This window comes from Ovis canadensis, chromosome 4 (genome assembly GCF_042477335.2).
Source record: "Ovis canadensis isolate MfBH-ARS-UI-01 breed Bighorn chromosome 4, ARS-UI_OviCan_v2, whole genome shotgun sequence".
In the NCBI taxonomy this organism is placed as follows: domain Eukaryota; kingdom Metazoa; phylum Chordata; class Mammalia; order Artiodactyla; family Bovidae; genus Ovis; species Ovis canadensis.
The window spans coordinates 135162598-135188293 of NC_091248.1; the positions used below are offsets into that span (position 1 = coordinate 135162598).

General features: G+C 52.7%; 3 long non-coding RNA genes across 7 annotated transcripts; 1 reads left to right on the forward strand and 2 right to left on the reverse strand.

The window, feature by feature from the left end:
* Positions 1–78: 78 nt before the first annotated feature.
* Positions 79–3166, reverse strand: LOC138439026 (uncharacterized). Of its 3 annotated transcripts, XR_011256560.1 has the most exons (3): positions 2953–3146; positions 1962–2606; positions 79–754 (listed from the first exon to the last, which is right to left on the reverse strand). It is a non-coding gene; the product is annotated as an uncharacterized lncRNA (long non-coding RNA). The 3 variants fall into 3 exon arrangements; XR_011256558.1 differs by lacking the exon at positions 1962–2606 and having other exon boundaries at positions 2953–3166; XR_011256559.1 differs by lacking the exon at positions 2953–3146 and having other exon boundaries at positions 1962–2904.
* On the forward strand, positions 2561–7451 carry LOC138439025 (uncharacterized). 3 transcript variants are annotated; one of them, XR_011256556.1, is made up of 4 exons: positions 2561–2914; positions 3695–3866; positions 4042–4150; positions 4299–7451. It is a non-coding gene; the product is annotated as an uncharacterized lncRNA (long non-coding RNA). The 3 variants fall into 3 exon arrangements; XR_011256557.1 differs by lacking the exon at positions 2561–2914 and adding an exon at positions 3338–3483; XR_011256555.1 differs by lacking the exon at positions 2561–2914 and adding an exon at positions 3343–3483 and having other exon boundaries at positions 3732–3866.
* Positions 7452–20062: 12611 nt separating this feature from the next.
* LOC138439796 (uncharacterized) lies at positions 20063–22943 on the reverse strand. Its single transcript, XR_011256811.1, has 2 exons — positions 22801–22943; positions 20063–20962 (listed from the first exon to the last, which is right to left on the reverse strand). It is a non-coding gene; the product is annotated as an uncharacterized lncRNA (long non-coding RNA).
* Positions 22944–25696: the final 2753 nt, after the last annotated feature.

A 25696-nucleotide genomic window follows, 5' to 3' on the forward strand; every position in this document is an offset into this window, starting at 1 on the left:
GGGGTCCCGAGGAGAGGAGAGCCTGCTGTCCCCCAACCCAGCCCCTCCGAGAGTGAGAGACAATCAGACAGACAGGGGTTCCGTCTAAGTAGTTCCGCTTTATTGCCACAAACTCCTGGTTTATATAGGCAAGCAAGGGGGTTTTTTGAGGGTTGCACCAATCACGTTAAAGGTCAAATTGTAATATGCCATAGTTGCACCAATCACTTTAAAGGTCAAGTCGTTATGCGCTTCATTGTAACAACAGTCTATGGTGATCACCCGCTGTCCACGTGCATGGAAATCAAGAGCGCCAATCAAAAGTTTTAACAAACAACTTAGGCCACGCCCTCATCTCTTCCGCCAGGCGCCATCTTAGCTCTAAACCGCAAAGCTAGCCCTTCTTTTTTCAAGGTTTCCCATTTAGGGCCCCACACATGTCCATTAAGTCAGTGATGCCATTCAACCATCTCCTCCTCTATCGTCCCCTTCTCCTCCTGCCTTCAGTCTTTCGCAGCATCAGGGTTTTTTCCAATGAGTCAGGTCTTCCCATCAGGTGGCCAAAGTATTGGAGCTTTAGCACCAGTCCTTCCAATGTATATTCAGGGTTGATTTCCTTTAGGATTGACTGGTTTGATCTCCTTGCTGTACAAGGGACTCAAGAGTCTTCTCCAACACCAGAGTTCAAAAGCATCAATTTTCAGTGTTCAGCCTTCTTTAGGGGCCAACTCTCACATCTGTACGTGACTACTGGGAAAACCATAGGGTTTGACCCCTGTGATAGTTAAACCCGAAAAAGAGAAATTGATTTAATTGGATAAACATGAATATGCCTCTTTTCTTATCTGCTTTCATTATAAGTTTTGATCTTTAAAATGTAAGCACACCAACAGATTATGGGTTCTTCAGAGCCATTAATAACACCCAAGGGTCTTGTCTCTTTACTTTCATTAACAATCAGGCATTCTTAGTTTAAAAAAGGTGATAATTAACATACAATATGCAGCGACAGAGGCCGCGCATTCTCGTTCTTAGTGAAAACAGTTGCCAGCCGCTCATGCAAGTATTCCTGTTGGACGACCCTGACCTCAGCCTCTCCCACACAGTGCTGCAGTCCGCATTCTTTCAGAGCCCAGATAAGAGTATTGGGGACTCAGCTAAATCTTTCCTAATGAACATGGCTTAATTGTCCCAGGAGATCTGCTCAGTGCTTCAAGCCAACATAATATAACCAAAAATAAATAGAAACAAAATCAACTGAAGAACCAGTGTGCCTGCTCAGGTCAGATGAAGCCAGAGGGCTGCCAGAGGGCAAGAAAGCTGTGTTGCCTGGAAAAAGTTAAACACCAGAGAGCATGGTGGCTCTGATACTTTCTAGAAGGATTAAAGTCACTTTCCCAGTCTTTATGAGAATTGGGCCGAAGCTTAGCTGGTGCAACGAATTTAGAAATGAATGCACTTGCATTTGAAGATGATGTGTCTCTGCCTTGATAGCTAAAAATTTTAGAACTAATCTGAACGTCAACTGCAGGAACCTGCTTCTGGCGTGGTTTTGGTGTCAGCATCTTCTCACCCTCTCTAGTAATTTTCAGTATGCATTTCTATTTTCGTGTAGTTATTTACCGGAGCATTTTATGGAAACCCGGCTCAAATCTTTTTGGGTGCAGGGGTAGTTCAAATGCACTGAGACCCTCAGTGTTCACTTGCTAATCTCCTCCAAAAACCCTGTTCTCCTCGAGCGACAAGGTCAGCAGGGCAGCACGTATGTTCCTGTCACTGCCAACTCAAAATATGAAATTTAAAGAGTTTCACCATCAAATGCAGTGTCGTGGACTGCCCCTGAAGCAGGTGTTTATAATCACGTGTGCAAGTGTGAAGCAAGCACAAATCCTCAGTGGAAAACGGGCAGAGGACACGAGCAGACAATTCTTTTTAAAAAACTGCACAAATTAGCACACTAGGCATGGATGAGCGTGCAGTACCGTGTTGCATGGAGGTGACAGATGCCAGAGCCCGGAGGAGGTGCAAAGCTCACAAACAGATGCGGGACCGGCAGGAAGCCGGGGACGGGCCTTCCTCCCCTGAAGCAGGAGGACGCGCCCTACAGAAAGCCGCTGGATCCTCCAGGCATTTGTTGTGAGCACTTAATCATCATTCGTCATATGACGTGTACTCACTAGTAAAAGGCAGGACTGTGTCCCCCCTCTGCTGACCTTGGCTCTTGGGGGCTGATATGAGCCCCTGATGAGCCTCATGAGCCGGGGGAAGTAGAACAGGCCCAGGTCCAGCCCGTTATTGGGGGGGGGAGATGGGGACATGACCGGGAGGTGGGCAAGGAGAGCGTCTACAGCTCAGGGGAGCCAGGGATCACCGCTCCCCCTTCCTGCAGGTCCCCAGGCTCACTTCCAGGGCAGTTAGCCTGACCACCGCCCACTGACGTCAGTAACTCTCCTTCCCTCCAACGCAGGGCCTCCTGTGAGGGGCCAGAGGTCATGACGCCATCTTGTTGCCAGTCACCGCGGCCGCTGAGCTGAGAGGCGGGCACTGTGGCTGTGTAACCGGTGGCCTGGCCCCTCCCTGAGCTGCTGCCTGGGCTTGGCTTGGGGTGCGGGGGGCGGGGAGGGGGTCTGGGGAGACAAGATTCATAAACAGGTGACAGAGGGAAGTGCCGAGAGGAGAAGCAAGAGCCTGGGAGAACGGCAGCGCCCGGTCTGCCCCTCCGAGGGACCCCCACCCCCGCTCGGTCTGGCCCGGGCCCGCGGCTGCAGCGTGTGGGGTCTCAGTGGGACCAGCGGACGTCACAGCAGGGGCACGGGGCCTGAGACGCCAGGCGCCTGGCAGGGCCCACACTGGGTGGGCGCACCCCGCCCCTGCCCACCGCCCCCCCGGGAGCTCCCCCTCCCCCTCCTGCGGCTGCGGCTTTCCTGGTCTCGGGGTGAGCCTCTCCTCTCTCTCCTCCGCCTCCTTTCTCACCACAAAGGGCGTTCATGTCACATCCCTGAAGCTGAGAGGCCTGAGGGGCGGGACCCAGTCAGCGAGGCCCCCAGAGCCGGCCGCAGGGAGCCGGCCCGCCCCTGCGCTGGGAGGCCCGGCGCAGAGCCCTCACGCCGGGAGGGGAGTAGCGCCCCCTGGTCTCCCTCCCCGCCCGAAGACGCCGGGGCGGAGCCGGGGCGGCGCGGGGAGGGGCGGTGCCGGGGCGGCGCGGGGAGGGGCGGTGCCGGGGCGGCGCGGGGAGGGGCGGTGCCGGGGGCGGAGCCGGGGCGGCGCGGGGAGGGGCGGTGCCGGGGGCGGAGCCGGGGCGGCGCGGGGAGGGGCGGAGCCGGGGGCGGAGCCGGGGGCGGGGAGGGGCGGGGCCGGCAGCGCGGGGGGCGGGGCCGGCAGCGCGGAGGCCGGGCGAGCGCGGAGCCAACCGCGGAGAGGCCGCTGCTGCCGGCGGGCCGAGCGCTCGTCGGAGGGAAGCGGGGTCGGGCACAGAGCCCTTACGGACCCCGAGGCTGCCCTCAGGTAGGCGGACCCCAGAAACAGAGTTCCCCAAAGTGGACGTTTTCCGGGCGCCTTCCTCCTGCCGGCGGGAGGGGCGGGTGAGCTCAGCCGTGTCTGTGGCGGAGACTCGGAGGTCAGGGGAGAGGGCGCCCGACCGACGGGCCTGTGACCGCCCGCACCCCTTCCCCGGCCGCGTCCCGCCCTCCTGAACACCCTCCGCCCGCCCCGCAAGGGCGGTGAGTCGCCTCCGCCGACTGAATCCTCTGCAGGAAAGTTCTCTGTACCCATCCGCGCTGGGCGCGCACCTGGACCAGTGAAGGAACGTTACAAGGCCGGGCAATCCCCAAGCCTGCTTCCCCGGCTCACCTGATGCGCCCCCGAAATGCTTCACACACGGCCTGAAGGCAGGTGTTTCTTGAGCAACTGAACCTTCCTTACTGTCAGAGTATTTTTCAAAGTAAAAGTCTTCCCCACTAAAGAGGATCTTGTGTGTCCATGGGGTAGATGAGATCGGAAGGGTTAGGCTTGGGGTCAGAGTCAGAGTCCGGGTCAAAGTCAGGCACTTTCACCATTCCACAGTCAACGTCTGTTCCTGGGATGACAGATCCAAGGCCGTGTCCGCGCCCCTCCACTGCTCTTGTCCGGGCTGGAGTTCTCAGAACCGCACTGCCTCTCAGGCTGATCAGAGGTAACAGAGCTCACTTGGGTAGACGCACCCCCTGGACGAGGGAGGCCGAGGTGTAAACAGGGAAGATCTAATGATCCCAGGGCAAAGGGGGCAGATGTGGGAATAACACAGAAGTAGCGTGAACCACAAATGTTCTTTGCTGTTACAGAAAATCAGGCGGTCCCAAACACCCACAGCTGCGGCTGGTGTGTCTGAGGCAATGATGGAAGGTGTCCAGTAAATAAACACCAAGGACCTCCAAGATACTCGGAGCGAGGCATCGATGCCTGAAGGGACACTCGTGTGCTGACCCGTGCATAGACGTGTCTGAAAGTGTCATCTCATCCTGCCCACATCTGTGCTCAGTCCCCGCAAGTCTGCACTGTACCTCCAGCTCCAACCATCACCACGTGGATCACAAACCCTCTGTTTGGCCTAACAGGAACTTGGCAGAGGCTTCATTCTGGGAGCCCTGGCTTAGTGCAGGGCGCCAGGACATGGCCACTTGGGAGCGGGTCTGCTCGGCCTGTGGGCGCCATCCACACACTAAGCCAGGTCCCAACTCAAGTTCCAAATCCACATCCTTCCCCAGGAGCTGTAGGCGCAAGTGTTTCAGTCCTCAGGCAGGCCGTGGTTCTGCCCCGGGAGCTCAGCCCCAGAACCGTGGGGGATACCGGTCTCTCACTTTCGCACAGAGGCCACAATGCCTCTGGCTGGCGTGATGCCCAGGTTCTGCCCCCAGACACATGTGTGGCAGCCCTGCCCCCAGCACCTCCCATCGGGCCTGCCTGTGACAGCAAGGTCTTTGAACAGAGAATTGAGTTAAATGAGGCCATTCAGGTGGGCCCTGATCCAATAGACCCGGTGTCCTTGTGGGAAGAGGAGGTCAGGACATAGAGACCCACACACACGGGGTGGCCAAGCGAGGACACGGGCAGGAGATGGCTGTCCACAGGCCAAGGGGAGAGGCCTCAGGGGGACCGGTCCTGCCCACACCTGGGTCTTGGGTTCCAGCCTCCAGGACGGGAGACGGTAAATGTGTGTTGTTAGCACTACATCCATAACACTCTGTTACGGCCGCCTGATGGGCAAATGCAACTGCAGCCTCAGACTTAACCCCAGACGGCAGGAGTGAGCGGCAAGCAGGGGCCACTCAGCTGACCTGCCGGTGGGGTCGCTGAATTGCAAAGAGGGTGATGGTCTCCAGCACCTTCCCTCTGAATGCCAGCCGTGTGGTACCTCCAGTGTGGACACCAACTTCTCTGTCATTTAAAACCTCCATCGCTGCCTTGATACTTCTCAGGGTGACAGCTATGCTTCTCTCCATCTTGTCTTTCTTTTTCCAAAATGGAGCTAAAAACACACCAGCTGAGAGCTGGGCTCCCCTCCTCTTGCTACCGTTCAGTTGCTAAGTCACATCGACTTTTTGCAGGGACAGTTGAACCAATTCTACACATTCTAACGGGAATGGGGCCCCCAGGGACAGAGTGGGCTGCACCCCACGATGGGGCAGCTCCAAGTACGAGCGACACAGATGTCATTACTCGTAAACCCCAGTCAACGGGCAGCAGCACCTGATGGATGAGCGGAAACAAGCCAGGATCGTCTCAGAGGCCCAAACAGGCCCTAATTGGCAGAAAACCCCAGGCAGAGCGACCGCAGGGCCACAGGCCCGCTCCAACCCGGACGTCAAGCCCTGCCTTCAGTGAGGTAAAGAGTAAAGTCAGAGGAACTTTTCAGAGCAGGAAGCAAAGGACACTCCCTCAGAGATGAATCTGGAGAGAACCTGAGAAAAAGTCAACCAGCACGTGAGTGAAACACAGAAGAGGCAAACCTCCCAGATGAAAGAGAGAGAAAAATGGTTAAAATGCCAAAAAGTGGCACCAGAACATGCATTTCACCCTCAGCTATCATCAGAACTTGTGTGGGGTCTTGTTACACATGGTCAGGTGGGCGTGTCTGTGATCAAGTGAGAAGCACCTCCCACTGGTTCACCCACTTCACCGTGAGGTTTGGTGACACCATGGAGCTGGGGGTGGCAGGGTCGTAGGGCAGCTGTCCCCGGATTTCAGAGTCACGGTCAGCAGGAGTGTGAGCAGGGGCTGGGCACCTAGGGGTAATGTGGGGTCCTCAGCGGGAGACACAGGAGTGGATGAGCCACCCCGCGAGGGAGACGGTCAGACAGTGATGGGTCAGGGCGGCCTGGTGCCCTGCAGGGGACGCAGGTGAGGGAGGGGGCGGCCCGGAGTGGGGGACCAGGCCCCCCTGACATCCCGGGGCCCAGAGCTGTGCAGGGTGAAGGCCCGGCCCTGGGGTCTTGGCAGGTGGGAGGGTCCAGTAGGGAAGGATGGGCCGAGGGTGGCTGGATTAGAGGAAGGCGGGGTGGGGTGGGGTGTGGGGAGGAGTGGGCAGGCGTGGGGAGTGTGGGGGCGTGGGGACAGCTACAGGAAGGAGGGTGGTGGGTTGGCCCTGGGTTGAGACGAGGAGGCCCCTCGGGTCCCCCCAAGCCCGGCGTCTGCAGTCTGTGGGGAAGAGTGTCCCGAGGCCACTTTTCATCTCCTCACCGTGGATGGAGAGGGCCTCCTCATTGCGGAAAGAGCGGGCCTTCTCTCCGCTGATGGACACCTCCTCTGTGACCTTCCAGTTGGTCAGCAGCTTAATTTGGGAAACACCACCACCAACCCACAGTCACCACTTTTTAACCCACGCTTGGAATTGGAGCATCGATTTCATGTAGGTCACAGCAGCGCCAACACCCACGGGCTCAGTCAGGAAGTGTCCTGACTCGAGAGGCAGAGGCCTGTCGGCCGTGAAGCACGTGTAACCCTGTAACGAGCCAGCCCTGCACATGCACCTCTCCCAGGTCCTTCCTGATGCCAGTGCCCTTGACCTTCACTTACCCGCCTTCCCATCTAGCAATGCTGATTGGTCCACTTCAGGGCTTTCAGGAGAAATGCCCCTGGAGGTGATATTTTCGGTTTGGGTCGCTCTCATGCCTATTTGGGCTTCCCTGGTGGCTCAGCTGGTAAAGAATCCGCCTGTAATGTGGGACACCTGGATTCGATCCCCTGGTTGGGAAGATCTCTTGGAGAAGGAAAAGCAACCCACCCCAGTACTCTTGCCTGGAGAATTCCATGGAGTGGAACAGGCTGCAGTCCATGGAAACGCAAAGAGTCAGACATGACTGTGGGACTTTCCCTTTCACTTTCATGCCTATTTACCAGGGTGGGTGGAGACCTGAAGATTATTCTTTGTTCCTCAGTCTTGGACAAACCCTCAAAACCCCCATACTAGGCTTCAGTAAAGCTCTCCAGTAAAACTATGAAGATTTCTTATGACTCATATGTGAAGCCATCATTCCTACAGAAACCTGGTGCCATGTAACAATTCCATACCCTGAAATTTCTAATTGAAACTCCAATTAAAGTGTCAGACTTTTAACGGCAGAACCACTGCTTTGCTTGGAAGCTGAAGGGGGAGGGAAAACTAATTGCATTAAAGCGAAGGGCCCCCAAATGCAGACAGCACTATTCTCTCAGTGGGTTGGCTGAGGCTGTTTGTCAACATAAACTGAAAACCATTCAACAGTCATCATTACGCTGCCTGCCGCCAGGAAGCAGACAGGTATAGCCGACCACTCTCACATTCTATGGACTGTGAGCAGCCCAGATGCTGTTACACGGGTGCCCAGAACACTTCGAGGAGACATTTGGCTGTTTGGAGGTCAGTGACCTATCAGTCTAGCTGGATTCCCCCATGGTGGGGCCAGGAGCCACACCAGATGATTGGTGCCCAGACAGCACCACCTCCAGGAATTTCCAGGCTGCTGAAGACCCTGCATCACAGCATTCTTCCCCTCTGGCCAACCTTGTTGTGGTGACAAAGCAAAAGGCTGCACAGTGTGGGTTCAGGACACTGAGATGCAGCCCCTGGTTTTGCAGGAAAGTATCAACTGCATGTGATGCTCAGAGAAAAAGCTACCGCAACTTAGAGTTCGTGGCAAGGTCCTGCCTGCAACACCTGTACCCAAAGAGCAGGGTGTGTGGTGGGCTTACACAGTGGGGGGCACAGTCGCCACATTTCACGTGACACATACAGGGACCCGGAAGAACACATGAACCACGTAAACGTGCATTAGGGACACACTCACTTTACTTCTGTTGATTCAGCTCAGTTCAGTCAGTCGTGTTTGACTCTGCAACCCCAGGGACTGCAGCACGCCAGGCTTCCCTGTCCATCACCAACTCCCAGAGCTTAGTTAAACTCATGTCCATTGAGTCGGTGATGCCATCCAACCATCTCATCCTCTGCCATCCCCTTCTCCTCCTGCCTTCAATCTTTCCCAGCTTCAGGGTCTTTTCCAATGAGTCAGTTCTTCACATGAGGTGGCCAAAGTATTGGAGCTTCAGCTTCAGCATCAGTCCTTCCAATGAATATTCAGGACTGATTTCCTTTAGGATGGACTGGTTTGGTCTCCTTGCTGTTCAAGGGATTCTCAAGAGTCTTCTCCAACACCACAGTTCAAAAGCATCAATTCTTCGGCGCTCAGCTTTCTTTATGGTCCAACTCTCACATCCATAGATGACTACTGGAAAAATCATAGCTTTGATGATTAGACTTTATCAAAATTAAAATCTTTGCTCATCAAATCACTGCTCTGACTGCAGATATATATAATTCTCAAAAACATATTTGACAAAGAACTGACACCTAGAATAAATAACATCAAAATTCAGTAATACAAACCACTCAAGGAAAATAACGGTGAAAACACCTGAACAAACACCAAGCCAAGTGCTGGGAAATAAGCGCATGAAAAAACTCTCAGCAGACCAGCCACAGGGAGTCAAGCGTGAATACCACACAACAGGAAGAACAGCAGGATTTACACAGCTGACAGCGCCGGCGGGGACAGTGAAGACAAGCCGGGGGGAATGCCCAGCAGCTCCAGAAAACTAAGCCAGTGCCGCCCCTGCAGCCCAGACCCCCAGGGGCAATGGAAACAGACGTTTTCAGGAAGAGAAGAGGCATAGCAGACGCTCAGCAGCCAGACATCCTGCTGCAGAGGAGCCCACAGGCAGGAGGGGTGGAGAACAGGGAGTGTTCACAGAGGTCCCTCCTGTCCCCACCGCACAGGTGAGTCTCGACAGGTGAGCCTGTCACGCATCCTGTCCTGTGAGGCCACGGGCAGGCCAGCCCTTGGTGGAGACATGTCAGACCCACGATCGCATCAGGGAAATGGCAGGGGACCTGGAGGGGCCCCGGGAACCTTGTCTCTGCAGGGTCCGTCCCACACTGTTCGGGGCAGCCCGTGTCAAAGCTCCACGAGTGCTCAAGCACTCACTGCGTGTGAGCTCTGCTCCAGAAGGAGAAACGCTGTGAGTGGGCATCGACCTAGGGTGGGCGGAGGATAAAACTGGAGAAGTGAAGACAGGCGACTGGTGAGATCTAACTGGCAGTTCCTAGTGGGTCGGACAGGTGTTCACTGTAAAATGCATTCTGTTTGCAATACATCTGGTGTTTCCTTCCCTTTTAATTCTTCCCCACTTCTTCCCAACATTTCTCTGGAAAGCGCATGTGCCTTCTTAAGTGAGAGCTGAAACAGGCATGAAGAGAAAGGCCCAGCGTTCATCCGGCATTGTTTCTAAGGGGCCCTGTGTCAACAGAGGCATCTGGCTGTGGACTGACAGCTGAATCCAGGTCCCCAGCTGTATCACCAACACCAGTGATGTCCCCTGCCTGCCACTGTTGGGTGTGATGAGGCCACAGTGCTTCATCCAACACGTGACCAGCTCAGGGGTCAGCACCTGTGGTGCAGTCAGAGAGGAGATACACCCCCATGGACCTAAGGTGGGAGTGGGAAGGAAAGCTATTCAGAATTAAGATATAGAAGCAGAATTAGGACTGAAAACAGTAAACATTCAAACTTAAAAGGTTGCTTGTCAGCCTGTAAAGAAACATCGTTTGATCTGCAGGTCTGTGGTGCAGATCTGACTTGCTTGGGGCTCCACTGGCCACAGAAATGGGGATGGTCTCCAGACTGCGTTTGACGTGGGTGGCTGCACCGTCGGCTTGAAACCCCAGAGAAGTGAGCTCTGACAGCCCATCTGCCTGGGACCCGACGAGTCTGAGAGTCGTGTCTCATCCCCTCCCATGTCCTGGAATCTGTGTGGAGCTTCAGTTCTCTTCCGTTGTGGCTGAGACACATTTTAAACGTTTTTTAAAGTTTTACGACTCATTTTCCACCAGGTTGTCCTGTGCCTTCTGTTTTGCTCCAAGAGAGAATTACTTTGTTTGTATGCGGCTGATTTTGCCAAATCCTGACTATGTTCTAGCTGGACCAATCTAAGTGGAGGCTGGAGGACCCAGAAGTCGGGTGGGGGGCCTGTCTGGAAAAGGAACCCTTCCTCACTGGCTTGAAGCTGGAAAGACCCTGCTGCCAGGAAGCATGCCCGAAGGTGAACTCATCACAGAGAAGGCGTCTGCTCCAGAGCACAGAGCCAGGCTGCGAGCCTGGGAGCGGGAGGGTGAGCCCTGGGGGAGGGGGCTCTGCCCAGCCCCGGGGGTCTGCGGGTGCTGTTCACCCCAGCGCTGGAGGCCTGGGCACTCAAGGGGCCACCCCCTGGGAGGGCTTCCCCAGTGCGCCCAACCCTCGCCCAACACGGACCCCTCCCCTCCCCCTCTGCATTCTGGTCCCTGCTATTAGGGTGGGCGGCCCCAGGCCCCAGAGCCCCACCCCACCTGCACACATCCTCCCCAGGTGCCCAAGCTTCCCCACCTCAGGGTCAGGCCCCTCCTCTGCCCAGCGCCATGGGCTCTGCTGGGAGGGCCACCGCGCAGATGCTCAGGGCCACTCCTGACCTGTTCCTCAGTGAGGAGTGACGGATGGAGCCACTGCCGCTCCAGCTCTCTGCACCACCTGGTCTTGGGCAATCAGTCCCTCCACCATCTCAGACACCTTTGAAGATACTGGGTGGTTCCTGACTGGACCAAACAGAACATGCCACCAAGTTCAAAACCAGAGCGATGAGACCTAGCATCACCCAGCCCTCCCTCCCTCCCAGGGAGCATCTTGGAATCATCCCTGCAAGGCTGGGCCCCACCCTCTGATCACTGCAGACCACACTTTCTCGTGTCTTCTGCAGCCCCCAAACGTGAGAACATTTCCTCCCCTCCCTCGGCATCTCTCCCTGTGCCCCGGGGAGCCCCTCACCATGGCCGCTCTTCTCTGGGTGGGCTTATGGTCTGCCTGCCTCCGCACCACCCCCGACAAAACAGGCCAAGCCGGCAGGAGCCTGAGGGTCGAAGTGGCAGCAAATGACTCTGCTGCTGTTGCCCTTTGTGATATCTCTTCTCTCAAGGCAGGGAGTGCTCAGCTGCTAGAATTTAGGCCACGTGCTTATAAAGCATTACTTGTCAGAAACACGGTGTGGTCAGGGAGAATAACCCTTGAGGCACCGCCCATCTGTGACTGCAGACCACCCCGCAGCACGAGTAGCAGAGACAAGCAGCTCTGTGCTCCAGACGCCGATGCCGACCTTAAATGTGGAAGGAAAGGAACCGATGCTTTTAAGGGCCAGTCATGAACTAGGCCAATCAACAGGGTGATTATTATTAAAATATTCATAATATGGATACTTTATTATGAATCTAGAAGTTGCAGCTCTAGTAATTTAGACATGTTGGATACAATAAGCACATCAAGAAGTCTCTGAAAAAGAGTTAGACATGCACACCCTCTGCCCATCCAACCACCCTCTTCCCTCTACCTACCACCCACCCATCTGCCCACCTGCCCACTCGCCCACCCAGCCAGCCAGCCACCCATCTGCCCACCCATCCACCCAGCCAGCCACCCACCCATCTACCTACCCGCCCACCCAGCCAGCCAGCCAGGCACCCACCTACCCACCTATCCACCTGCCCACCCACCTGCCCCCCTGCCCGCCTGCCCACCCCCCTGCCCGCCTGCCCACCCCCCTGCCCACCCTCCCCTTGCCTGGATCCCTGCCCACCTGAAAGCGCCAGGTGCACAAGAATGATGACTCAATGCAATACAATGATGTCTGGGGAATCTGGGGGAAGGGTTTCCTGGAATTACTTGTACTATTTTGCAAACATTTTTTGTAACTCTAATTATTTTAAAGTTGAACGATTTTTAACAAGCCCTAGAAGCTCACAGCCTCAAGCAGGAGGGCTCCGGTCCACGCCACCCCCGGCCCCTGTCTGGATGCCACAGTCTGAACAGGGGTAGCGGGGCCAGACCTGAAGAGTCAGTGTGGCCACCGCGGCCAACACACCAGTCATCACCAGAACTCCCACCCCAGAGAGCGGCCTACGGCTACTCTGCCACCTGGTGCCCAGGACAGCAGGTGACAGTCGGTGAGGGGCCGTGTGGACCCCAAGCGCTGAGGCCTCTCCTTTCAGAGCAGCTGTCAGAGGCCCACCTTCTGGGCGGAGGTGACCCCTTGGCCCCCAGTCCCCGAGGTCAGGGGTGCTGCACCCTCCACCTCTGCCAGGCCCGGCTAGACCCCACCTGCTCCCTGCTCCTTGACTTTGACCCTGACCTCTCTGCTCCCCTGGTGTCTCTCCGCCTGTGTCACGGCAGGTCCTGGACACCTCACATGGCCATCCCTACCACGCACACATTTGCTGCAAAAAACATTTTCCTGGAGCAATAATAACATGTCGGCTTCCAATCCTCCCAGATAAGACCCTGAGCTGAGGGCACGGTGTCTGGGCCGGGCGGGCTGTCCTGGAGAGACGCACAGACGGCCTCTGTGATGCTCCCGGGGCTCCGGGGACCCTGCACACGGCTCCCGCAGACCGTCCATCCCCAGGACACGAGCACACCGTCCCAGACAGAGAGCTGGCCACACGAGACACAGAAAGCAGAGTAAGGGGGCCTTCCCGCAGATGCAGGGCGGTGGGCGCCTGGACCGCCACCCACAAACGCAGGGCCTCCTCCTCCTGCGGGACTCTCACTGCCCCTCCACTCCCGGAATGATCCAGCATCCCTGGAGCAAGGATTCCCAAACACCAGCTCAAGGTCAGGTCGGCCACCCCGGCACATGGCACTTCGAGAATTCCGGAGTTGCCTGCAGCAAGGGAGCAGGAGCAGAGGGAGACGGGTGTCTGAAGGGCAGAGTCAGCTTCCATGTGTTGCAATTCGACATTTGAAGCTCAGCTCTTCAGGACACGTGCACAGGACCGTAATCCACAGAATTCAACGTGCAGTTTCACAAGGTTAAGCCTGGAGCCCATGATAGACTGCTGACCTCCTCTCTCAGAGACAGTGTTTCCTCTAATTCCACTCCTTTTCCTGTAACTATTGTTATTTCTCCCAGGGCTTGCTTTCCTTGTTGCCTGTGACTGCGATGGTCAGCTTTACCTTTTCTATTAACTTCTGTGTCTCCCCAAAGCTTTATTTCTATGCATCATTTCATTTTCTGTTAAAAGCAAGCCGTATTACAGGTGATACATCTCACACACGGACGTGACCCAGCCTCACCGCTGTCTCAGGTGCCCTTAGGGAGGCCCTGAGGGTCTCCAGCCAGCGTCTCGGACCCCCGGCGCCCCTGCCTCTCACTGTCCCCCCGCCAGCCCGGCTCCTCAGCAGTCCCTGTGTTGCTCTGACGGGAACCAACCCTCCTGGGAGGCGGCGAAGGTCAGGCCCCGATCTACAGCCGTGCAGCCCCTGCGGGGAATGCACTGGGCTCCCCCCGGAGCCAGCACGCATGTGTGTGTGCGTGTGTGCACAAGTTCACTGCAGAACGCAGGCAGGTAAACAAAGGCCGGCCTCCCGCAGCTGTGAGAGCTGCCGAATGGGCCAATGAGGAGGCGCCCTTTCAGAGGGCCCTAAGGCCGCCCCTGGGGGCCTCCGCTCTGACGGAGCAGATGGTGGGCGGGCCCCCAGCAAGCACCGCCCGCAGCAGCTGGTGGAGTCCCCAGACAGACAGCTAGACCGACAGCTGCTGCTGCTGCGTCGCTTCAGTCGTGTCCAACTCTGTGCGACCCCACAGACGGCAGCCCACCAGGCTCCCCTGTCCCTGGGATTCTCCAGGCAAGAACACTGGAATGGGTTGCCATTTCCTTCTCCAATGCATAAAAGTGAAAAGTGAAAGTGAAGTCTCTCAGCTGTGTCCGACTCTTCAAGACCCCATGGAATGCAGCCCACCAGGCTCCTCCGTCCATGAGATTTTCCAGGCAAGAGTACTGGAGTTGGGTGCCATCGCTACCAACCCTTAAATTCCGCCAAAGCAAGGCCCAGCCCTCGGCTGCCTCTACGCCAATTAAGGCTTTTTCAGAAAAGTATTTTCTTTACCAGCAGCTTCTCCCCACGCGCAGGGCTGTGGGGCTGCTGCTCCCTGCTTGGAACTTCGAGGGAGACCCGCACCCTGGGGCTCGTCCGTCTGCCTATCCATCCAAGCTTCTGGAACAGCCCTGGCTTCAACCTGGTGATGTCAAATCTCACAACCTGGAGGTGGAAAGTACCGTCAGAGTGAATGTTCTAGAACCCCAGGGTCCAGTTTGCTGTTTCCCAGGCTTTCTGTCTTGAAATTCATTTGTCTCTATTATTTCAATAAAGAAGCTCACCAATGTCATAAACCACCGAGTCTAATATTGCAGAAAGATTGTTCAATATAAAAGAAAAATTTAATGTCTTCCGTTACTATCTGGCCCATAGTTTCAAAGAAATCAGATACCTATTTTACAGTAATCTAAACAGGCATCTCAGTTATGACTTTGCTGGCGTTGGGACTTAATTTTGGGAAATACCTAAAAACTATAATAAAATGTGATTTTTCCGTGATTGAAATTGAATAAAGTTTGAAATCTTACAACCAAATCACCACACAAGGGCCACACAGGCATTTAGGCTCAGTTCTTTACAAGCCAGATCGAAGAGGGAAAGCTGTTAAATCGGAGGATAAAATAAAGCCCCTCAGACTTGCTGCAGGTTTAACTATGTTGATCCGCATGATGCTTCCTGCTGAAACAACTTCAGGTTAGTAAAGCAACAATGACTGTAACTGGTCTGATCCTTCTGGGAAACTAGTGACCAGCAGACGACTGCCCGCACCTCCCGCCCTCACACCGCGGCGTCTGGAAACCAGCCCGCTTTCCAGCCTCTGCGGCTCCGGGGCTGCTGTTCAATAATGCTTAAAGGTTCCTGGCTGTGTCACAGATTTGCACAGCAACTTCCTTCTGGAGCTTCTGCCATCTCGGTAAGAGTCTCCCCTCAGGAGCCAGTCTGCTGGGCTCTTTCTGTTAAATCCCCGGGAGCTCTTTTCCCCTCGGACGCTGTCACTGAGCCTGGACCTGCCTCAGGCTGCCAGCTCTGGCAGAGCTCAAGCGCATGCATCCGTGGGGCCGTGGAGACTCTGAGCCAGGGAGGCAGAGGGCTGCAGGCTCAGAACACACACGGCTTTTGTCTGCCCTCCAGCGTGATGGCTGCACTCATGCCATGCCAGCCGCAAGTCAGCACGTGAGTTCTTTTCAGCCATTTGGTGAGTGTGCCGTGGTGAGTGTGCCTTGGTGTCACGCTGGGGCTTTACGCCTTACTCCCTAACGAGTAACACTTTAGCCCTTTTGCTATTTACTTGCTGTCTGGATATTTTTCTTTTCTGAAGGGATTGTGGTAAATACTTTATTTGCTGTGCCTGTATTTGAGCAATTTGTAGTTTTTCGTTGGATGAGATGCTCTGATGCATGTACGTATATAGAGATAAACAGGTACAGACAAAGCCTCCTGTTCTGTGACCTGCGTTTTCACTTTCTTCGCTGTGTCTGTTGATGAGCAGATGTTCTTAATCCCAACGTCGCACAAGCAGCAAGGCTGTTCCTCGTGTTTATCGAGTGTGTGCTTCCTGCTTAAGACGCCTTCACCTCCCAGAAAAAGGGAGACATGCTCTTTGCTTTCTCCTTAAATCTTGACTGCTTCCTCATCCACGTGTGGGCCTGCAGTACACCTAGAATGTGAATTTGTTTTCGCATAAAATGTGGAAAGAGTCAAAAATTCACTCTTTCCCACCTTGAACCAATTAGCACACACATTTTATTTTTGAAACGTCCTTTCCCCACAGTGAGGTGCCACCGTGGCCTGGATCAGGGGGTGGTTTCTGTGTCATCTGTTTGGTCCTTTGGTCCTTTGTCTGCTTTTACATCAGCATCATGGGTGCCTGTGTGCTTAGTCGCTCAGTCGGGTCCAACTCTTCGCAACCCTGTGGACTGTAGCCCACCAGACTTCTCTGTCCATGGGATTCTCCAGGAAAGAATACTGGAGGGGGTTGCCACGCCCTCCTCCAGGGAACCTTCCCCAGCCAGGGATTGAACCCACACCTCTTGTGGCTCCTGCATGGCAGGCTGATTCTTTGCCACTGAGCCACCAGGAAGGCGCACATCGGCGTCACGCCATCTCAGTCACTGTCGCTTCGCAGGAAGCCCTCCAGCTCTGTTCCCACACGTGCTCTGGCTCTTCTAGGCGCTTTGCATTTCTGTATTGTATTGGTTATTTATTGCTGGGCCCAAAACTCGGCAGTGTAAACACCCTCACTTACTATCTCTGAGCGTAAATCAGGGATCCAGAAGTGGCTTCCTTGAGTGAAGGTAACAGCGCTTCAGAAGTGACACTGTGTCCTCACTGAAGAGGGCCCCTGGGCCAGTCCACTTTGGCGAGGGCGGGGGGTGGGTGGCTACAGGAGGGGAGTTGGGGGTTCCTGGGTCATCTCAGAGGCTGATGACCACACACATTGAGTTCCAAGTAAGAGTGCTGATTTCCAGAAAAGGAATCAGCTAGAATATTGATTAGAATCACAGTGAATATTGATTAGAATCGCAATGAATTTATAGTCAGTTTGAGGAAGATTGACATTTAAAAACTGTGTGGCCTCTCGCCCCACTCACCTTTCATTGCCTTCAGCTGGGATTGGTTCTCAGTGCACATGGCATCCGCATACCGCTGGATGCTGTTTGCACGACTGAGCAGGCTGCTGTCTTAGGATTCTGTTGTCTATTTGTCGCTGGTATTGAGAAGTACAAGTGATTTCTTAATATTGATCTGTTTCCATATTAATTTGGGGAGTTTTAAAATGTATTCTTTCTTTGTCTGTACACAGTCACATTATGAATTTTATTTCTTCTTTCCAAATCCTCAGGCATGTTTTTCTTGCTTAGGGAACTATTGAACACACATGGTGGCAGCGTTATTAACCCACGAGGCTGTTTGTGGCTGGACAGTCACCTACTCTCTTTATTGGATTGAGGCTGCTTGTGGCTGGACAGTCATCTACTCTCTTTATTGGATTGAGGAGGTTCCCTTCGGTTCCTAGTGCCAGTTAAAAGGTTTCACAATGAATGGAGTTTGCATTTTATCAATACTTTTCCTGCATCCATTGAGATGGGGTTTTCTCTTTCACCTGATTAAGTGTTCAGTCACATTGACTTTTTAGCTTTAAACCACCCTTGTTTTCCTGGAATAAACCCACTGCATCATGACATATTAGCATTTCTATATAATTTGGCTAGTTTTTGTTTAGGATTTTTTTGTTTGCTATAGTGAAAGAGATGTTTTCATAATTTTCCTTTATTTAAAGTCTTTGTCAGGTTTTGACATCAAGGGTAATGAGGTGCCTTAAATTTCACCTCCGCATATGGAGACTCGAAGCAGTTTTTCAAAAGCTCAACACTCAATTCTGGTTTCTCAGTATTTCTTAATATCTCCCATATGCTCTGAACAGCTGCTTTTCCAATAAGCAGCTTTCCATTTTTAAAAAAGCTCACATGACATGCACTGCCTAAGAGAATTTAAAGAATGAACTTAAACCTAACAGCAATACACAAAGAGCTTATGACCCAGGTAACCATACTGGTGTGATCACTCACCTAGAGCCAGACATCTTGGAATGCAAACTCAAGTGGGCCTTAGGAAGCATCACAATGAACAAAGCTAGTGGAAGTGATGGAATTCCAGATGAGCTATTTCAAACCCTAAAAGATGACGCTGTTAAAGTGCTTCACTCAATATACCACCAAATTTAGAAAACTCAGAAATGGCCGCAGGACAGGAAATGTCAGTTTTCATTCCAATCCCAAAATAGGCAGCGCCAAACAACGTTCAAACTACCATACAATTGCACTTATCTCATATGCTAGCAAGGCAATGCTCAATATTCTCAAAGCCAGGCTTCAACAGTACGTGAACCAAGAATACCTAGATGTTCAAGCTGGATTTAGAAAATGCAGAGGAACCAGAGGTCAAATTGCCAATACTCATTGGATCAAGAAAAAGCAAGAGCATTTCAGAAAAATGTCTACTTCTGCTTCATCAACTACATTAAAGACTTTGACTGTGTGGATCACAACAAACAGTGGAAAATTCTTAAAGAGATGGAAACACCAGATCACCTTACCTGCATCCTGAGAAACCTGTATGCAGGTCAAGAAGCAACAGTTAGAACTAGACATAGAACAACAAACTGGTTCCAAATTGGAAAGGAGTACTTCAAGGCTGTATATCATCACCCTGCTTATTTAACTTATATGCAGAATATATCATGTGAAATGCCAGGCTAAATGAAGCACAAGCTGGAATCAAGATTGTCAGGAGAAATATCAATAACCTCAGCTATGCAGATGACATCACCGTTATGGCAGAAAGTGAGAGGAGCTAAAGAGCCTCTTGATGAAAATGAAAGAGGAGAGTGAAAAAGTTGACTTAAAGCTCAACATTCAGAAAACTAAGATCATGGCATCCAGTCCCATCACTTCATAGCAAATAGATGGGGAAACAATGGAAACAATGACACTTTATTTTGGGGGGCTCCAAAATCACTGCAGGTGGTGACTGCAGCCATGAAATTAAAAGACGCTTGCTCCTTGAAAGAAAAGCTACAGCCAACCTAGACAGCATATTATAAAGCAGAGACATTGGTTGGCTTACAAAGGTCTGTCTAGTCAAGGCTACGGTTTTTCCAGTAGCCATGTACGGATGTGAGAGTTGGACTAGCAAGAAAGCTGAGTGCCAAAGTATTGATGCTTTTGAACTGTGGTGTTGGAGAAGACCCTTGAGAGGCCCTTGGACTGCAAGGAGATCAAACCAGTGAATCCTAAAGGAAATCAGTCCTGAATATTCATTGGGGGAACTGATGCTGAAGCTGAAACTCCATGTAGGGAGATTCCGTGTAGGGAGAAAAGCCCTCTACCCTGTGCAGTTGGTAATACCTCGTGTGCAGTAAGTCGGGGGCAGACAGTGATGCAGAGCCCCCACATCCCAGAGGGGCTCTGCAACCCATCTGTGGGTCCACCGTGGGGGACACTGACAGACAGCCCAGGGGCAGGATGAAGCTGACGGAGCCACAGTCAGGCCAACCTCCACCCACCAGCCTCCACCCCTAAGAGACGGATCTTAGAATGATTTGGCCAAGTTAACAGAACAGCCGAGTGAACTAAACTAAATCCATGACATCTCCACGGGCCGAGGGGTTTACAGGACAGGGGTGGGTGCCGGGGTCCAGCCCCAGCAGGATCCAGGGTACCCTCAGGAGAGACGGCGTTGGCAAGAGAGAGAGAGAGCAAATGAATGTTGCAGTTAAGAAAGTAGAGGAGAGGAAGAGGTTGATATTCCTTGGTTTACACAGAAAGCCAATAAAGCCCCTGCAAGGGACTTGCTCTGTTCACGAAGACCTCAGGTGCCTTCTCAATGGGATGAAGGTGCAGAGCACCTTCTTGTGAGGGCCTTAGAAGCCCGGGCAGGAAAGTGAACTCAGAGGGCCTCTGTGCTCCAGGGGATCAACCTGAAAAAGAAAGAGAAAGAGAAAGAAGGAAACAATGACACGGGGGGACCAAGCTTCGGTGAGCAAGGCCCACAACTTTAGTTTCAAAAGGAGCTTTTATACCTTAAGTTGTACATAGAGAATAATGGAAGATGCAAAGTCATGCAGGGTCAGCAGTCCTGACCCTTATCGAGACCAGGCTTTATTTCTGCATACGTTTCCATTTACAAAGGTATTAGATGATTGACATCATCTTCTGGCCAGGAGGCCTGATAACATTTTATGATTCTTTCTTCTGATAAAGGTTAATCAACCAAAAAGCTTATTTTCTCTAAAGGTGATTTTTCTAAAGTCTAGCACCATTCTCCTAAACCACTAGATAAAGTTGCATTTCTATAGGACAAAGGTGCAGTGGGCTATAACAAAGAAAGAATTTATTAACTTAAGGTTTAATGTTGTTAATACCAAGGCTATTACTTATATTCCTATATATCAACTATATTAATTAATGCACTCCCAGGCACACAATGAAAGGTATGAAAACTTCGCAGCAAGCATTGGTTCAACAATGAAACCCTCCACCAGTACTACTCTAATAACTTTAACTCCTCAAAAGCCTCTGTATTTTTAGAATGTTTTAAGCTTCCCGTGCCTCTCGTGGTTGGGAGGCTGTGAACAATCACAGGCGTGGTTGTAAAAGTCCAGATAAACCTGTCAGGCAAGTTAGAAAGCCATCAGAGGGGTTTGAATGGAAACACTCCAATTATGCCCAGGAGACTTATTAACTAGAGCTCTAAGTTGATTTCCTTTAGAGAAAGGTGGTCGGGGATAGCCCCCTGTTAATGTTAGAGAAGTTGGTGAAAGGCATAAGATAGTAAGACAGACAGATTCTGGTTTTGGGGTAGATGCTGAGCAGGTCCAGGGGGTCCGTCGAGTCCTGATCCGCCTTGCCCGTTAGGTCTCTTCTGCATGACCTTGTCATGGTGGGGTCTCCCGTGTTGGCTCCCGGCAGGTGGGGGTTCGGGGAACGTTGTCGAAACCGACTAACCAACATGGGCATCTGAGCGTGAAGAAGGGGGGGGGGTGTCGCACAAATATTAGAAAGCATGAATATCACGTATTTTATTGCCCAGCTTCTTTTGGAACTAAACACTGTTTGTCAAATAGTCACCCAGGGAGGGGAGACACGAATCACTGTTTCCAAGCTGTTGGGCCATTTTTGAAGTACATTTGACTTACAGAACTGTATCAGTTTCAGGTGTACAAGATGATTTGACCCTTGTGGACATTATCAAATGACTAATGCAGTAAGGCGAGTTGCCCTCTGTCTTCACACGAGGCTGTTACAATGCTGGCACCCACACGAGACCTAGTCACTTTGCCCCTGGAGGCCTGAGCCTCTGATGCGTCACCCGTGTCACTTGGTGCCCCAGCGTCTCCCCTCTGGCAACCACTGTGCATCCTCTGAGTCTGTGGGTCTGTTTCCATTTCTGTTTGCTTGCTGTGTTTTTTAGATTCCACATATAAGTGAAATCATAGACTATTTGTCTTTCTCTAATACTTCACTTAGCATAAAACCCTCCCAGTCCATCCATGTTGTCACAGATGGTAAGGTTTTATTCTTTTCATGGGTTAGTAATATTCTACTATATTCATGTACTACAGCTTCTTTATCTGTTCACTTATCAATGGCACTTGGGTCAGTTCCTCATCTTCACTGTTGTAAATAGTGCTACAAAGAACATAAGAAAGCATGTGTCTTTTCAAGTTAGTGTGTTTGTTTTCCTCAGAAAAACACCCAGAAGTGAAGTTGCTAGATCCTAAGGTCACCCTATTTTTATTATTTTGAGGAACCACCATAATTTTTTCATAGTGGTTGCATCAATTTACATTCCCACCGACACACACTGTTTAACATTTAAATTTAGGATATCTTTATTTTTACAACATAAAAGTGTTTCTTTTATGTAATCTACAGTGGAAACGGTTCTTGATATACCTTATATCAGTCATGTCCAACTCTTTGACCCCAGAGACTATACAGTCCATGGGATTCTCTAGGCCAGAATACTGGAGTAGGCAGCCTTTCCCTTCTCCAGGGGACCTTCCCATCCCAGGGATCGAACCCAGGTCTCCTGCATTGTAGGCGGATTCTTTACCAGCAGAGCCACAAGGGAAGCCCAAGAGTACTGGAGTGGGTAGCCTATCCCTTCTCCAGTGGATCTTCCCAACCCAGGAATCAAACTGGGGTCCGCTGCATTGCAGGCGGATTCTTTACCAACTGATGGGAAGGACTGCATCACCCAGTGAGGCGTGTGGGACGCGGGCAGAGGAAGGAGAGCCCCCAGAGGACCGCCAGGGAAGAGCACTCCTCAGTTCACCTGGCAGGGGTACTGCCCTCGGGTCTGGAGGGTGGGGGGCGTCGGATCCACCCGTGTTCCTCACTCACCCTTTGCTTGGATGAGGCTCTGGGTCCAGGGGACGACGTCCATGCCTGAGGGTCCCATGCAGGGAGCCGGGGTTACTATGGAAACCTGAAGGCACTGACATCAGCCTTCACCGTGTGCTTCAGAGGTTCCCTGAGCAAGCGCTGCACCTCCTGGAACAAACCTCACCCCATCCCCAAAGGAGAGCTTCTTGGGCCCTCGAGGTGCACAAAACAGGCACTTTTAGGGGCGCCCTGCCACACAGAGAAGTGATTGAAATGTTTGGCCTGCAGATGAGTGAAACATCAAATTGGAACAATTTCTACCACTTAAACTTTTAAACTTTTCATTGTTAGAAAATTGGATGCAAAGCCACACTGTTAATAAAATAATGAGACTAAAAATATGTTGTAACAAAATATATTCATAAAATATATGACGATTTCAAATACTCAGTACTTTAAATACCTACCTCTTAACATCCACTTTGCAGGGACTTGGCAGAGAATGAAAACTAAGGTACTGTCTGGGGAGTCCAGGAGAATCACAGTGAACAACAGAAGAAAACTCAGATTTACAGATCATTGCAATGCCAGTGTGCGATCTGGTAAAACCTGTATGTTTGTCTCCAGACCTTCCGATTCAGCACAACGTTTACCAAGCTCGGGTTCAAAGTCTGAGTTAATCATTAATGCGAAGCTGTCGTCCTGGACAGCAGGCACCCTTGCTGTGAGCACAGGGCTGGGGGTACCACGGGGAGCATCTACTGGCTGCACGGCCTCCTTCCCAGCAGGGCTCTGCTGGGATCTCCGCAGGGCTAAGGCCACTCACAGGCCAGGGCCACCCGGGCCTTCCTGGAAAGACGTCATCCTGATGGTCCACGCACCTGGGGGCAGAAATCCCCTGTGACAGCTGGGGCACATTGTCTGGATGGCCTCTCGGAAGAGGCTGCCAGAGGCTGAGGATTGAGGCCATCCTGCAGGAGTGAGAACAGGAGAGGAGGCTGGGAAACTCCTGGATCCATCATCCCAGAATATTCCAAATGGCTGAATTTCAAAGCCAATAAACATTCAGTTCAGTTCAGTTCAGTTCAGTTCAGTCGCTCAGTCGTGTCCGACTCTTTGTGACCCCATGAATCGCAGCACGCCAGGCCTCCCTGTCCATCACCATCTCCCGGTGTTCACTTAGACTCATGTCCATCGAGTCAGTGATGCCATCCATTAGGTCCTATAATAAGGTCATAAAATACAGGAATTGAGCACGAAGCTCCTGGCCATCAGAGTCTGCACGGGAAGTAAGTGTCGCCAGGCTCACACTGCATCTGAGACTCAGAGCATCTCCCGCACTTAGCCGGAGCCTCTTGAAAACCTGACTTGCTTCAGCAACCAGGCACCGACCTTGGTGGTTCCGAAACAGTCACCCTCCCAACCTCATGGATGAAGATGCCCCAGGACATAATGAAGTAGGGAGCAGCCCTGCCCTCTGGGACACCTGGTCAACCCTGGCCTGGGACAGTTCCCTTGCAAAAGCATGTACAGAGTTGCGGCCCAATCCCTCCGTCCCCAACTGGGTAGCTGCCCCCTGGAAAGGGAAGGGGCAGGAAGCAGCTGCTTTCAGTGTGGCATTGCCCACAGCGCCCAGCAGGATCCAAAGGACACAGCAAGGCATCAGGATTCCTGCTCTAACAGAAGCTCCGAGGTCAGAGGAGAGGCCTGGGCTTCAGGAGTCAGCTCCTGAAGTTTGTTCATCCTCAGATTTTTATCAGCATTTCACAACTCTGCTAAGATGGGCTGCAGGGACTAGTGTATATAAAATTCAGGTGTGACCAGAGCAGAAGGAAGCAAGGGTGCTTGCTGGACCTGGCCCCCTTTTCCTCCCTGCCCAGGGAGACAGATGGGGTCCCTGGTCCTGTCCCGTCTGCCTCTGTGAGAGGACTTGTGCACACACCCTTTGTCATGTGACATGCCTGTGCTCCCCCAGATGCGATTCCAATGTGTTTTCTGCCCCATCGATGCGATTTCCATCAGCCAATCAAGTGCTGTCAGATGCCCGAGAACAAACGCGCTAGCACATGTGCATGCGGCTCTGTCTCTCATGCTCCGTCTCGGGGAGGAGCGAGGCCAGGCGGCCAGAGGACAAGGAGGGCGAGACACGCGCGGTGGAGTCAGTGCACGCGTGCGAGAATGAGCGCCTCTTGTGAGCCAGAGTGTCCGGGCAGCGTGCCACACGGTGTTGCTTCCTCAGTGCTAGCTGACACACCTGCCTAATGCCACCTGTAAACAGTGACTGACTCAGCGGACAGGCACCCGGGGCTCCAGACGCCCCCTCGGTCCCCGTGGGACTCCAGACGCCCCTCGGTCCCCGTGGGACTCCAGACGCCCCCTCGGTCCTGAGAGAGCATCTGAGATGCTGGGGCACAACGCGCACTCTCAGAGCTTCCATCCCAACCTGGGAGGACCTGGGTGTGATGGACCCACCTGGAGAGGCACTAAGATTCAAGTCCATGGCCTGGATCGTAAGGCCAGCAAGGGCTTAGCCAAGTATAAGAGAGGCCTCACACAACATCCAAAGGCCACATCATTAGGCAGGGCAGGTGGTTCCCAGGCATCCTGAGTCAGCCAGGCAGTAACTGGCAGGAGGATGGGCCTTCAGTCACCGCTCCCCCTTCCCGTCAGACCACCAAGGCCCCCAGACACGGGTTGCTCCCCCACTCTCAGGAGCAGATGGCTTCCCACCATTCAGACCAGGGAGTCTGTCTCCCCCCAGACCGGGACAAGCCCAAGACCCACACCCTGTGGGGTCAGGCAGCCCCACACCCAGAGCTTTCTGTGTGCAGAGTGTCTAAGATGAGTGAGCCACAAGCAAGCTCTCCAAGAATCTCACTGCACCTGGGAGGTCAGGGTTCATTCTGTTTTCCCACCTCCCATCCTGTTTGTTTAACAACAAACAGCTCCTGAGAAGGGCTTTGTCCCAAAACCTTGAAAATATCGCCCTTGATGGCTCCTTGTTCTCCAAAAACTGACTGACTTCACTTAAGATTTTTAGGCTAAAAATCTAGAGGGAGAGAGAATGAAATCCAGACGCAAGAAGGCATGCACTGCACAAAGTGGGTCCGTTTATTCAGTTAAGGATAATTGCCAGTCACTGTTCTGTAAAAGGTGAGGCTGATTGGCTCTTATTTCGAGAAATGGTTGGAAAATGGTAGACTAAGGTTTATATTCAATCACAGTGAAGTGAATTCTGTTTTCTGCTGACATCCATGGAAGTCAGAGTGGCTTCTGATAGAGACGGAGCCCACAGTGATCTTTACCCAGAAGACCGAAGCCCAGAATCTAAGTCATCATCCTGAAGGGGCAGCGGTTCAGCCA